Raw genomic sequence first — 14,157 nt, 5'->3', positions numbered from 1 at the left:
TACTTTCCTTTCAGGCAACTAATCCTTAACACATTCAGTGTATCCAATTTCTGATTTGCTAAAGCATGTTGCTACACAAACGATGAATTTTGCTAAAGCAGCACAGCTAGCTTTCCATTTTTCTAGGAATCTCTGCTTCATTGCACACTTGCACTGATGCTACCAGGGAAAATGGTTCTCTAAAATAGCATCAGCCCTTGTTATGATTTCTAGTGGATTTGTGTGTACATTTGTAGAGAACTGGTGTGCAAGATTCCACAACATTTATCTCTAAAGCTTAATTTCAGAATGCTTTTTAGAAAAAGGTCATGGGGTAATCAACTGGAGTTGGGAGCAACTCCATGTATGGTTTCAAAAGTTTTCTAGACACCAGAAGGACCTTTGAAGAGCAGCAGGTGCTGTCCCCGATTCTCTGCTCAGTGTCCTCTTCTGGATCCCTGATTTTTAACCTTTGATCCTCACTTGCATTCCTTTTTTCTCATTTGTTGTCCCAAGAAATCATTTGTAACCTGGACTCAGTGGTTGATGGGGGAGGGCCTAAGCCCACCATTTCCCAGCTATCACAATAGCTATACAGAGACAGATTCTTCATGCAGTTAGCAAGAAGATGAACTTCTCTCACCTCTGCTGAGTTTCTTGCCTGTCCTCCAATGCGCCCTACGCTCCTTCCCATCTCCAAAGGCATCTAAGTTAAGGATGGGAGATCCTTGGGTTTCTTGTGGCAAAGCTGGTGATGGGGTGCTTAAAAAGGAAATATTGGGTAGAGGAAAGGTTTCTTTCAGGTCTCAAAGGGAAGCTGGTTGAGGATTGTTTGCTTTCATGTTTTGAAGACCAGACTAAAGATTTGGATCAATAAATGGAGTTTCAGATCCCTGGAAGAGAGTGGTCTCAGTTGATTACAATCTCTTTTGATTTTTCTCTCTTACCTAATATGAATTGATCAGAAAAGGTGGAGTATTTTTTAAAGGTTTAGGGATTTGTTCTGTATGCAGTGAGTAAATGGCCCTAAAAAGGGGGTGGAGGAGACAGAGAGAGAGAAATGGAGGCTGAAAACAGAGATAAATGAATTAGCTGGAACAAAATAAGAGCAATCACATAATTTCACTGTGAACAAGACATTCAGGTAACTTGGATAAGTATCAAAATACTGGTGCTGCTTATTCAAACACAAACTTTGGAAGACTCCAGGAGAGAGAGAGACAAACAAAAGCTAGGAAAAATATAAGCAAAGAACAAAAATCAGATAAGGCTCAGCAATTGCTAAAAGGGATACATGAAAATGTGCATATACCAGATTTAGAGCCAAATTCTGCTCTCAGTTACACTCTGTCCAGAGGACCCTCTTTGAAGTTGTGCTGTTTTAAATTTGGAGTAACTCCATTGATTTTAATGGAGTTATTTGAGATTGACACCACAGTAACAAAGAACAGAATTAAGCCTTCAATAGTGCTAGTAGCAATAAATCAGAGTGGTGATATTTGTATCCAGATTGTGTTTGGGGTAGAATGTTCAGTACAAAGTAGGGACCTGAGGGTCTCAGTCTGACAAGATATCATCATCTTGGCTGAAATCTCATAAGAACCATTTCCAGGCCTCATCTGATACAGAAGATGAAAGCAGACCCTATCCAGTATGGGATCTGACCTGGGATTAAGATTTGGGAATTCAAATCAACCTCCCTTTCATTGAACTTCAAGAGGGCTCAGATTTGATTTTCCTTCTTTTCACTCTATGGTTTAGGTATTTATTAAGCAGTCTTAAGCCAAGAGTATTCCATACACAAGGGTGTGTTTGTGCAAAATAATGTCACACATAATAGGCCTTTAAAGCTCACAGAAGTGTTGCACCAGAAATAATACTTGAACATTGAATGAAATAACAGGAGAGCGTTCCAAACAGACAGGAAACTCTCTTGGAGATTTATCCAGTCTAAATGGATTCCCACATTCCCCCAGCCCACAGGCAGCAAGTCCCAAAGAAATACCTCCTCTTCTTTCAGCCTCTCGGACAAAATCTCTAGAAGGAAAAAGAGAACAGGAAAAATAAACCCTTTGCAAAATGCCTCTGCCCTAAGAGCCTAAATTATGTTTTTATAATTGCAGGTGAAGTTGAAACAGCCCCCAGGTGAGCTAAACCTTCTTATTAACCCTATTCCAGTGAGGGCCAACAAGATCTTTTATATAAGAGGAGCTAATAGTGTTCTCCATTTTCCTGGCTAGCTACTCTGCTATCGGTTCCATTCCTTATAAGCTATGTGCAGCTTTGTTCAGAGTAGTAGCTAAGAAGGGTTATAAACTATGGCAATTACTGACAAAATCTGTACAAACAGCACCAGAACCTACTGACCTTTAATCTCATTGCAAAGCCCATCTGTTTGGACAGACTTTGGCTTGATGGGGGGCATTTTATTTAATTGAAGAGTTAGTTCTTTTGTCAAGTTAACTGAAATGAACTACATTTTGATTTCTTTAGTCATAGTACAAATGCCCAGAGAAGTAACAAATGGTGTGTTTTAAAATACATTAAAATCTACATCATGATGTCTTGTTCAGAGGGTTTTACTGGCTTGTTTTTCTCGGGTTTGTCCTGCAAGAATACCAAAGCAGCCATGTTTGAATGTAATCTATTATTGGCTTTATTTCTGACAGGAGACCTCTGCAGCTCAGATTGGCCTTTTAAATGCAGGTTGAGGGAGAAATTTTGACAGTCCCACAGCCATTTCATTCATTTGATAGCTATACTATTGGCTGTCCCAATGCTTTAATTTACAATGAAGCTACACTGAATTAGTCATAACTATAAAAGCTGTTCAGAATCACACTTATAATATACTAAACAGAAGTTTCTCCAGCTGGTATGGCAGCTTGTGAGGCTTGTTTGGCAGCAATATCATGTAATCTACCAATAGGTACAAAATAAGAGTTACTTACAATTTGTTTTACAGGTCTTACTACAGCACTGATAAATGCACTTGCTCAGAGGGGTTTGGAAAGTTCATCACATGCTACTAATACAGTTAACACAAAACACCATATTTAGTACCTTGCTGTACCAATCTGACATGACAAATGGAATGTTTCTCTTCATGCAAACTCTTCTATAATGGCGTGCCACCTTCTATAATGGTGGCACACTATTATTTCGGTTAAACCCTGCCCCAAAACACCCCACAACCCTGCTTGTAACTCATAGAATGAGTCTGACTTTGACCTATAAAAGCCAGGAAATTCAGCACTTAAGGGATATACTTTAAGCAAAATACATAAAACTCTGCTTTGGGGAACTGGACCTTAATGGCTAAATGGAGTTCTTTATTGTAGCAGTGCTTTAATAGTATTTTGAAGTTCTTCAAAGTGCTTTACAAATCTTTACAATCTTCAGTCCTGTGAGGTGGGTGCTCTGTTTACTGTTCCCATTTTACAACTAGGAAAACTGAAACAGAATGAGTATTAAGTGTCTTGTCCCACTGCATAAAGGAAGTCACTGCTAGGATTAGAATCCAGGCATCCATAGCTCCAAGTCCTGTACTTAGAACATACCGTTTGCTACAGACATTAAAGGGTACCAGCAGTTTGATAGAGTAGGGGAAATCAGGGCAGCTACTGCAGTAAAGGGATTAACTGAATTATCCAGAGTATTATGCTTTGGAGCCATAGAATCATAGAATATCAGAGTTGGAAGGGACCTCTGGAGGTCATCTAGTCCAACCCCCTGCCCAGAGCAGGACCAATCCTCAACTAAATCATCCCAGCCTGGGCTTTGTCAAGCCTGACCTTAAAAACTTCTAAGGAAGGGGATTCCACCACCTCCCTAGGTAACGCATTCCAGTGTTTCACCACCCTCCTAGTGAAAAAGTTTTTCCTAATATCCAACCTAAATCTCCCCCACTGCAACTTGAGATCATTACTCCTTGTCCTGTCATCTGCTATCACTGAGAATAGTCTAGATCCATCCTCTTTGGATCCACCTTTCAGGTAGTTAAAAGCAGCTATCAAATCCCCCCTCATTCTTCTCTTCCGTAGACTAAACAATCCCAGTTCCCTCAGCCTCTCCTCATAAGTCATGTGTTCCAGACCCCTAATCATTTTTGTTGCCCTTCGCTGGACTCTCTCCAATTTCTCCACATCCTTCTTGTAGTGTGGGGACCAAAACTGGACACAGTACTCCAGATGAGGCCTCACCAATGTCGAATAGAGGGGAATGATCACGTCCCTCGAGCTGCTGGCAATGCCCCTACTTATACATCCCAAAATGCCATTGGCCTTCTTGGCAACAAGGGCACACAGTTGACTCATATCCAGCTTCTTGTCCACTGTCACCCCTAGGTCCTTCTCTGCAGAACTGCTGCCGAGCCATTAGGTCCCTAGTCTGTAGCGGTGCATTGGATTCTTTCGTCCTAAGTGCAGGACTCTGCACTTGTCCTTGTTGAACCTCATCAGATTTCTTTTCGCCCAATCCTCCAATTTGTCTAGGTCCCTCTGTATCCTATCCCTACCCTCCAGCATATCTACCACTCCTCCCAGTTTAGTGTCATCCGCAAACTCGCTGAGAGTGCAATCCACACCATCCTCCAGATCATTAATGAAGATATTGAACAAAACCGGCCCCAGGACCGACCCTTGGGGCGCTCCGCTAGATACCAGCTGCCAACTAGACATGGAGCCATTGATCACTACCCGTTGAGCCCGACAATCTAGCCAACTTTCTACCCACCTTGTAGTGCATCCATCCAGCCCATACTTCTTTAACTTGCTGACAAGAATACTGTGGGAGACTGTGTCAAAAGCTTTGCTAAAGTCAAGGAATAACACGTCCACTGCTTTCCCTTCATCCACAGAACCAGTTATCTCATCATAGAAGGCAATTAGATTAGTCAGGCATGACTTTCCCTTGGTGAATTCATGCTGACTGTTCCTGATCACTTTCCTCTCGTCTAAGTGCTTCAGAATTGATTCCTTGAGGACATGCTCCATGATTTTTCCGGGGACTGAGGTGAGGCTGACTGGCCTGTAGTTCCCAGGATAATCCACCCCTCTCTTACTTCCTGGTTTGTAAGTGGAAGTTTCCTTCCACTCGGTGTTGTGTGGTTGAGAAAAGCAGCAAGTTTACAGATTGCAGTGATGTGAGTAGAGTGTTCGTTTGTTTGCTTGTTTTTAGTGGGCCCCTTACAAATGCTACCCAGACAGTTGTGCATCAGTATTCTGGATTTAATCACAAAGCCTTGTAGACTTGGCAAACTGCATCTTTATTTTCTAAGTTTCCTTTATATTTTTTCTGAGTAATAACTTGGATGAAGGCAAGTGGCTTCACCTCTACTTTGAACTAAAAAGTATCACTGGGAGCTCTCTTTTGTTAAAATGCTATTTTTGGTATTGTGGCTGTTAAAACATTTGTTGTGTGCTGTTGTATTTGCCTTATCACGTGATCATGGGCCACATTTGTGTTGGTTGGTTGCCTGAAATTATCTACAGACTTAGTTACACATTTGTGTGGTGTATTGAAAATTGTGGTAAAATTATAGCTATCCCTTTAAATGGTAGGTCTGTAGACTTTGAGGGAAGTCATGTGATCTTGTCCTCAGTGTGCAGTCTGCAAAGAGCCAGCCAGGAGCAAGGTGGGTTGAGTTGTGTCTCTGTCTTAGGCAGCAGCTTGCTATTTGCTCTGCTTTTGTGTGTGTGTTATGCCGCAGTGTAGCAGCTTTCTAGAGAGATCATTTTGTTTCTTCTAATTTCTCTATGTGAATGTAACAATTTGTATCCTCACATATAATCTTCTGTTCCTTTTCAAATGTTATCATAACCTAGGGTGACCAGATGTCCTGTTTTTAAAGGGACAGTCCCGTATTTAAGCCCCCCTGCAGATGTCCTGACTTTTTCTTTAAAAATGTCCTGTATTTTCTGTCTCCCCGCATCAGTACTTGTGGGTCGTGCTGCTGGCCAGATCCATGCTTGCCAGCTGCCTGCCCACCAGTGGTGAGTGTGAGTGTGGGGGGGTGTCCAGTAGCCAGCGATAGGGGTGGGTGTTCAAGGCTGGTGGCGGGGCAAAGCTGCAGCACGCGGTGCTGGCCACTTCCCACGCTAGTCCATCAGCGCAGCCCCTGCTGCACGCTAGCTCTTGGCCAGCAGGGCCTCGTTCTGTTCCAGCCGGCACTGGCTGCACACTGCGAGCTGTGGTGGCTGGGGAGTGCAGGTAGGCCTCAGGCGGCAGCCAGTTACGTATCACCTCTGCTGCCCACCAATCAGCCCTTTACATGCTCCCCCTCTTGCTGTCCTCTCCCTGCTTTGCCCCTTCACACACACCCTCAGCCCCACTGCTCCTCCATAATCCCCGCGGCGGGGTGCGTCCCACTCCCAGCGCTGTGCAGAGAACCAGCCCCTGGTTGGAGTGCTCAGCTCATGAACAGCCTGGCCGGCAGGCTTCTTCCCTCCCTCACTGCTTCTGGTTGGGCCGGTGCCCCGGGAAAGCCCAAGACGCTCCGGCCCGGGACGCTGGCCAGGAGGAACCAAGCCCTGCGAGTGCCAAAGCCCCACACAACACTGGCGTGGGGAAGCCTCTCCACCCCTCAGCTAAGCTCTGGAGTGGCAGGGGGAAGCGATTTCCAGCCTGTTCACATCCCAATCCACCTCAGCCCCCGGGACAGGAGCTTAGCACCCTCTTCTCCCACCCCCACCACCCTGGATCCTGCTCCCAGCAAGCGTGGGGCTGCTCCATCCCCTACGCACCCTCTCCTGCTGAGCCACCTCTCTGGCCAGGTTCACTGAAGCCCCTGCAGTCAGGTTCCCCGGGCCCTGGTGCACAATGCATCCTTAGGGCTTAACCCCTTCCTGCCCATGCTGTAGCCAGGGGACAGGAGGCGGCTGGGTTATGTTGGTGGCCAGCAGCAGCCTGGAGGTGTTAGCAGCCTTTTGACACTGTGCAGGCAGGAAGGGACAAGCTGCTTCCAGCCACAGGGGAGCGGGGTAGGGGAGGGGAGAGAAGAGATGAGCTCTGCAAAGACATGGGCCAGGTAATCCTTCCCCCGCCCCATGTGAACCTTAAAGCCTTAAAGATAAGAAGGTAAATAAAAAGAATCCAACTTCGCAGTATTTCTTTTTAACGGGCTCAGACAACTTGATGTTAATTTGAATGTTTGGACAGCATAGTTGTGATTGATTGCCATTGAACTCACTTGAATATGAGTAATTTTACCAGGTGTCCCATATACAGCATAGGGAAATATGTTCACCCTATCATAACCTCATGCCTTCTGCACACAACTCCTATTGGACCCTCAGAGTTAATAATGCTGATGTGATTTTTAAGGTATACTGCGCTGACATCTAGAGTTACACTCTGATGCTAAACCCCACTCTCTGTGGCATCACAGTCCTCTATGATAAAAGCAACATTTATGGTTTCACAAACCATAGTGGCGGCAGAGGAACAATCTGGTTATAAAGGGAAAACTCTTTTCCTACCTTAGGCCTTGATCCTGTTCTGTGATCCACGAGTGTGGATCCCTGTGCCCATGAGAAGCCCAGCTGGGACATTTGTAATGAGCAGTGATATTAGAGGAGATACTTAAATAAATGTAGTGGGGTTTATAGCCCTATTTCCTGGCATGCATAAGCAAGTTAGGGTTATGTGTGCACAGAGGTATATGTATCTGCATATCCCTTGCTTGCACACATGCATTGAGCATATTATATGTATAAGTCAAGCATGTGAAAAAATGTCTGTGCACTGTTCAAAATGTTGAGTTGTGTGCAAGTGATACCTCATTCTTAACTCATGCTGTTGCGGGAAGGTATGGGAACATGAAAAACCCCTGAAACAGACTCAACACCCTGAGTTAATGGAGCCAAACCAACCAGCTACAGTGACCAGTTTTGACAAATTCATGTGATAGGGTGCAGTTAGCAGTTACGAACCGAGCCCTTTGGAAGCTAGCATTGGGTGTAGTTAGAGTAGGAGGGACTTAACCAGTTTGTTTGGAAGGGTACAAAGGAGCACTTGCACCTGTAGGGAACCTGATGAGTAATTAACTGACCAGCTGGGTAGCTCTGAGAAGAAAGCAAGCAGTATAAAAGGCTGAGCAAGGGAAGCAAGAAGGCAGCTCTATATCATGTTGTGATGTACCTGGAGCATAAACAGCAATAAAGACACGTGGTGGTGGTTTCCTGCTGAACTGTGCATGCTGAGTTCAGAAAGAAGGCTTAGCAGCCAGGTTTTACAGGAGCTATAGGGGGAGCCTGTTTCCAAAGAGTCTCAAGCAGAATTTTGATTTAAAAAAAAAAAAAGACTTTCTCATAACTGGATAATGGCTTGAAGAACTCTATTTATTGCTTTGGAAGGTTGGTACTTCTCCATTTTGTGCTTCTCCTGAAATGCTGTATGATTTGTATTCGGTTGGTATCTAATGGGTTAGCTTTTTATATATATATATGTGTATATATATATATATATATATATATATATATATGAAACCATATATACTTAGGCCCTGATTCTACAATTGGTTCTTCACATATGGTCCCTTTTGCTTTTTCAGAGCCTTATTGAGTCTATAGGTTTACACACAAGTACAGAGATTTGCAGATCTATTTGCAGAAGTGGTGGCCTACTGGCCTCATCCAAAGCCCTTTAAATTTAATGGGAGTCTTTTTACTGGTCAGGTTCAATGATTGCAAGCCCCTGAGTGCAGGGACCTCGTTTGTTCTATGCTCTGTACAATGAGTAGCTTTTAATTGTAGAGTTTTTCACTGTGAAGAAGTCGTAAGAATTTATTAAAAGTCTCTTATTTTACTTCTCAGCACAAAAGCATCAATACCCCTGACACTCACCTCAGGCCAATATAGGAAAAAATATGTTGTACTAAAAGTGGTCCAAAAAGGCAACTAAAAAATAGCTTGGTGTGGAACCAGAGTGACACACACAGACACAGCCTCTTCTCACTCTGAAGCACATAAATTCCTTTGAAAGGACCTGACTCTTCCATCTTTGCTCAGGCAAAATTCCATCTGTAATCAATGGAAATTTTACCTGCATAAAAAAATGTAAGATTGGGTCCAAAGTCATGTACTTCCACCTTAGCTAGTTTGAAAAGTGGAAGGTAATAAATAACTGTGCTTGTTGTAATCCACTAGGAGCTTTAATAGGAAATTATATACAAACTTATGTTTGCCCTTAGAGCCAGGGAGACATTTTCATCACAGAGGTGCAGATTGTTTGCCTTGGGATTCTGAGAATGGCTGACTTTTCCTTTCATCTTTCCTACAGGCTTCTATGGAATGGAAGGCTAAGGAGATCACTGGCTGGACCACAAACTTTGCCAGGATGCTGCCATGTAATGGAATCGCTGTAAGTTATGTCAAGGGTATATATCCCCATAATTTCTATGCACCAAATATGGTAAGAATCCCATAGTTTTCCACAGTGACCTTTGTCCTTCTCCTGGCTTCCCAGGAGAAATGTTTTGTTTACTGTTTTATGTACAGTAGTATTTTATTTTGGTGCCTTTTGGTTATTGCGAAAAAGGCTTTTACAAAAATAGGTCTGCAATGTGCTCTGAAAGTGGTCAGCTATGGGAATCTGCCTTTGTTTTCTCTAGTAAGTTGCTTCATTGTCAAGAGTCCTTGATCAAGAATCTCTTATCTCCAGCTTTTGAGAGCTTCACAGTGGATGCTGGTCGCAGTCTTCCCAGAAGAGCAAGGCTGGTGGGTCTCAAATGGAAGGGCAGTCTCAGATGTAACCAGACCCCAACCACTGAGGACCTTAAAGATCAACATCAAGGCTTAAATAAGCACCAGAAGCAAATAGGGAGCCAGTGGGGTACTGATATGATGTGTCCTTGGTGGTTTTCCTTGCAATGGAAAAGGGCTGCAGCATTCTGTACCAGTTGTATTTACTGTGTTGCTTATATCTTCAGCTCCATGAACAGCAAAATACAGTAGTTCAACCTGGTGGTGAGGAGCACATACGTAGATCACTGCAGTGTAATCTGAGATGAAAAGCAGAGTGTCCTGACAAGCTGAAGGTGGCAGAAGGCAATTCCTGCCGTTGTTGCTACTTGGGTATTCGGGAACTAGTGATGGGCCCCTAAAACCCCGAGACTTTTACATTGTCAATTAGAGTACAGATGCCTTTAGTGAAGGGAGAATTGAATATCTTGGCTAGCTTCTTGAAGCATTTCCACCTACCTCATCTCAGTCATACTAGGGTTCAGTTCAAGCCAGTTGGTCTTCATCCAGGTGCTAATCTCTTGTAGACATTTTAGTAACGGCAATGGTTGCATTTTCTGAGAAAGAAACAGAAATGTATGTTTCTATTATCATTATTATTACTGTGGTGGTTCCTGCAGTGTGGTAGACTCTTCATATACATGTACACGCATAAAGATGCAGGCCCTGCCTTGAACAGCTTTCCACCTGAGAAAGTGCATTGTTGCTAACACAGCCCATGTCAGCTCAAAGCTTCTCCAAGATCTCAGATATTGAAGAGCAGAGAGTACGGTATTGATCCCTGTAAAATTTTCAGGTTATAAGGACTCTTAGGGCCTCATCTAAAGCCTGCTGAAGTCAACGGGAGTGTTTCCATTGACTTCAGTGGATTTTTGATCAGGTCCTTGAATGTGAAAAGCAGCTACCCATCACAACTGTGTCTCTTGCTTGAGAGGCATGATTTAAGCCATAATTGTGCTACATCATTCTCGCTTAGATAGGTTTTGTAAGCAGGTCAGCAGCACTTCTGATCATCTATCTCAAAGGCTGCAGAGAGCTGTGCGTATGAAAGCCAAAAGGTTTCCATAGCCACAAATAAATGCCACTGATGTGTTTAAAGCTCACGTTGCCTGGACAAGCATGTGAAATGAAAGTCTGAAAAGAAAGGATTACCACCTGCAGCGAGAATATTTATTTTACAGCCTACAAAAATATTGAGAGTTCTGTTTTATGCAGGAGGTTGTTGAATCTCGTAAAAGTACAGTACTTGCTACAAACCAGAAATTGGGGTTATTAATGGCCTCTACCCCACTCTTGGTGATTTGAAAGTCTTTTCAAACACTTCGCGAAAGGTAAGAGCATGTAATGCTACATGGTTTTATTGTTAATGCAAATGGAAACTCTTTTCACCCAAAGTATGGTTTAACAGCACAGAATTGATAGGATTGTGGGGTTTTTCATTAGGATCTGTTAAAGAAAACTGCTTGACCTTACTATTTTCTTCTCCCCCCCCCGCCATACCTCACCCCAACTTCTCAATACTCTCGTTTAAGAAATCACAAAGACAGACACACATTTAATATGTCCCCAAACACACATTTAGTATGCAACCCATCGTAGTCAAGGACGGCCATAACTGCTGTGTGCTGCTACTGATGCAGTGGCATAGGTTACAATCCTGGCCTGCACTTATCTCAGGTGAGAGTAAGTAGGGCTGATTCATAAGCAATTCAAATAATGCATACTGTGAATTAGAAGGGTTATAGTGTATTCACAAAATGGTCTTGTGGTTAAGGCACTGGACTGGAATTCAAATGACCTGGGTTCGATTGCTGGCTCTTCTAAACCTCTCTTATACGGCATTGGGTAAGTCACTTAATTTCTCTGGATGGAATTTTCAAAAGGAGCCAAAGGAAGTTGTCATGTTTGGGTATTTATCTTCTTTAGGCTAATTTGAAGAGTCCAGTTTCCCTGCCTCAGCTTCCCATCTGTAAAATGGGGACAGTAATGCTTACCTCATCAGGCAATCCAGGTGATGGGGGACCATGTAACTACCTAGACAGACAAATATCTGTTTTTTATTGTTGCCATTTAACAAATATTCCAAGAAGTTATGTAAGAAAAAGTAATACTTCCTAAAATATCAAGCAAAAAGAAGCAAGCCATACAAATCCTATGAGCATAGTTTATATACAAATGTGGGAGGTGCATGTGTTTATACTCAAACCCCAAGTAAAGAGTGTGTGGGGTGGGGGGGAGGGATATGGGTACGCTTTACTGAGGCCCGGCCAGAAGCCCATCACTAAAAGAAAAATATTCAGACTAAATTCTGGACATTTGAGTTTCAGTAAACGTTGTTTAGATAATCTCAGTGAGCTTGTTTGTACCAGTGCATCTACATGGCGTCCAGATCTTGTGAGATTTACCTGAGCTGATCAGAAGCAGTGTTAGAACAGAAGTAACCGTCCGAACAGTGAGCTGGTCCTCCAGGGGTGAGAACTGAGACTAGATTCCAAGACGGGGATCAATGAATTGGTCCTCCAGGGTGCTCAGAAGGGCTGAGATCAGATCTCGGGGACAGGGAACAGTACTTCCAGAGTCCCTGTGGGTCATATGTCACTGGTGCATTATTATTATTTGTGCCATACTGCCATGTCTGTCTATAAATACAAATCAGGCAGACAGAAATATCAGGAGCTTAAAGACAGGGAAAGAAAAGCTGCTAAAGGACACTAGTTAAGCCTTCCTTTTTTCCAGATAGATCAGGCCTCTCAACAGTCTGGTTCAAGCAATGCACAAAGTGGGGAACTGGATGAACAGAAACAGCAAGGTGAAGGTGGAGACCGTGGAAATAGATGAAGAAAAGCAACCAGATGAATCATGTGATTCCAATCTAATGACTTCCACAGATAGTTGAGTAATGTCACCACCAGGCACAGGTTTGCAAGAAGCAGGAGAGAGTAGTGCTGCACTACTTACTGATTCATGTTTTTTAAGCATCAGGATTGTGGACTAAACACAGAACAATTTTTTGGCAAACAAAATCTGGAATATCTGGTGTACCGGCTTCTGAAGACTTACAACAAAAAACTACAACTAATTTTCAGTGAAGTGTGCACATCTGTAGGATTTTTTTTGCATGTTGCTAGTGAGTGTGGCACAAACCGAAAGCAGTGGCAGCTAATTGACACGCATCAAAAACTGCAAATGACCTACTATGGCACAGAAACACTTAAGTCGTCTTGCTGTTTTGTCTGTGTGAACCTGTAAGAAAATATTACTTTAGGGAAGTCACTTATGACTTTGCAATGAAAAAGGCCAGAAATGTGAAGTTATAAGTGATAAGGCCTGTCCATGCCATTTCAGAAATAAAATATATTTTTCTTTCATTAATTAATGTGTCTGTGTGGGATGGGAGGGTGTATGTTTTTGAGTTTGCCCTGGGCCCAGCAAAATGTTTGCTTAGGCCCTGGCATTTATTGAAACGGAAAAGAAACTATGATGCATTTGAAGGCCCGCAAGGTATGAGAGCAATTTTTTCTTTTTTTTAAATTCAGAAATAGATTGCTGTGGTCCAGCTCCTGAGTGTGCTCACATGAGGAAAGAGTTGGTCTCCATGATTTCTGGATCATTCACATTGTTTTATTTTGGTTGCGCAACCAAGCAACTCATACAATGTTGTATCATGCTTTGTCCAAAACAACAAATACACTGAATAAATAAAAAGCAGAGAGAATAGCAATTTGAGAATTTGCGACTGGGCTTCTTCAAAGGCATTTTTTATTTAAAAAAACACGCCTGGAGTCTATTTTGTTTCATGATCCAGTTCTTGAGCGTTATCCAGATTTTCCATTCCAGCAAAATATGTAAATGATAGAGCACAATTGGATGACCTCTTTTGCTGATGACGTTGTCCTGCTTAGTTTGATACATAGCTTAATGGAAGAAAAGACCCAGCTTTTGACAGCTATAGCAAAACATTGTTGGTTTGTTCCTCAACAAGGTGAAAACACAATATATCAGTGTCCCAAAGTAACCATTAAAGTGGATGAAGAAACACTAGATATAGGTCATTTTACCTGTCGAGAGACTGAGGTGTGTAATGATGGTGACCCCATGCTAGATGCCAAGCAATGAATATCAAAAGCAGCAAACAATTTTCATAAAATTGAAAGGATTTAGAAAAGTAGCAGAATTGGCACGGACACAAAAATATGAATTTTTAACACTGGCATCATATACGTCCTTCATTATGTGAAAGAGTCATGGCAATCTGCTAAAAAGAGAAGAGATTCTTGCAACCTCAAATTCTAAGTAGGGCAAACCCATCTAAAGCATCAAATTTGGTCAGAAGATGATGGTGGACATATTTAGGACAGGCTTTACGGATGCCACCAACACGACTTACATGGCAGGTGATAATGTGGACACCACCTGGAAAGAGAGAAAAAGGGTGACC

At 42.8% G+C, this 14,157-nt stretch overlaps 1 long non-coding RNA gene across 1 annotated transcript; it reads left to right on the top strand.

Moving 5' to 3' along the window:
• Nucleotides 1–5,586: 5,586 nt before the first annotated feature.
• LOC141992776 (uncharacterized) lies at nt 5,587–13,420 on the top strand. Its single transcript, XR_012640648.1, has 3 exons — nt 5,587–5,614; nt 9,259–9,339; nt 12,456–13,420. It is a non-coding gene; the product is annotated as an uncharacterized LOC141992776 (long non-coding RNA).
• Nucleotides 13,421–14,157: the final 737 nt, after the last annotated feature.

This window comes from Natator depressus, chromosome 8 (genome assembly GCF_965152275.1).
Source record: "Natator depressus isolate rNatDep1 chromosome 8, rNatDep2.hap1, whole genome shotgun sequence".
In the NCBI taxonomy this organism is placed as follows: Eukaryota; Metazoa; Chordata; order Testudines; family Cheloniidae; genus Natator; species Natator depressus.
Note: the sequence above shows the minus strand (reverse complement) of the source record. Positions and strands in the feature narration are given on the sequence as shown.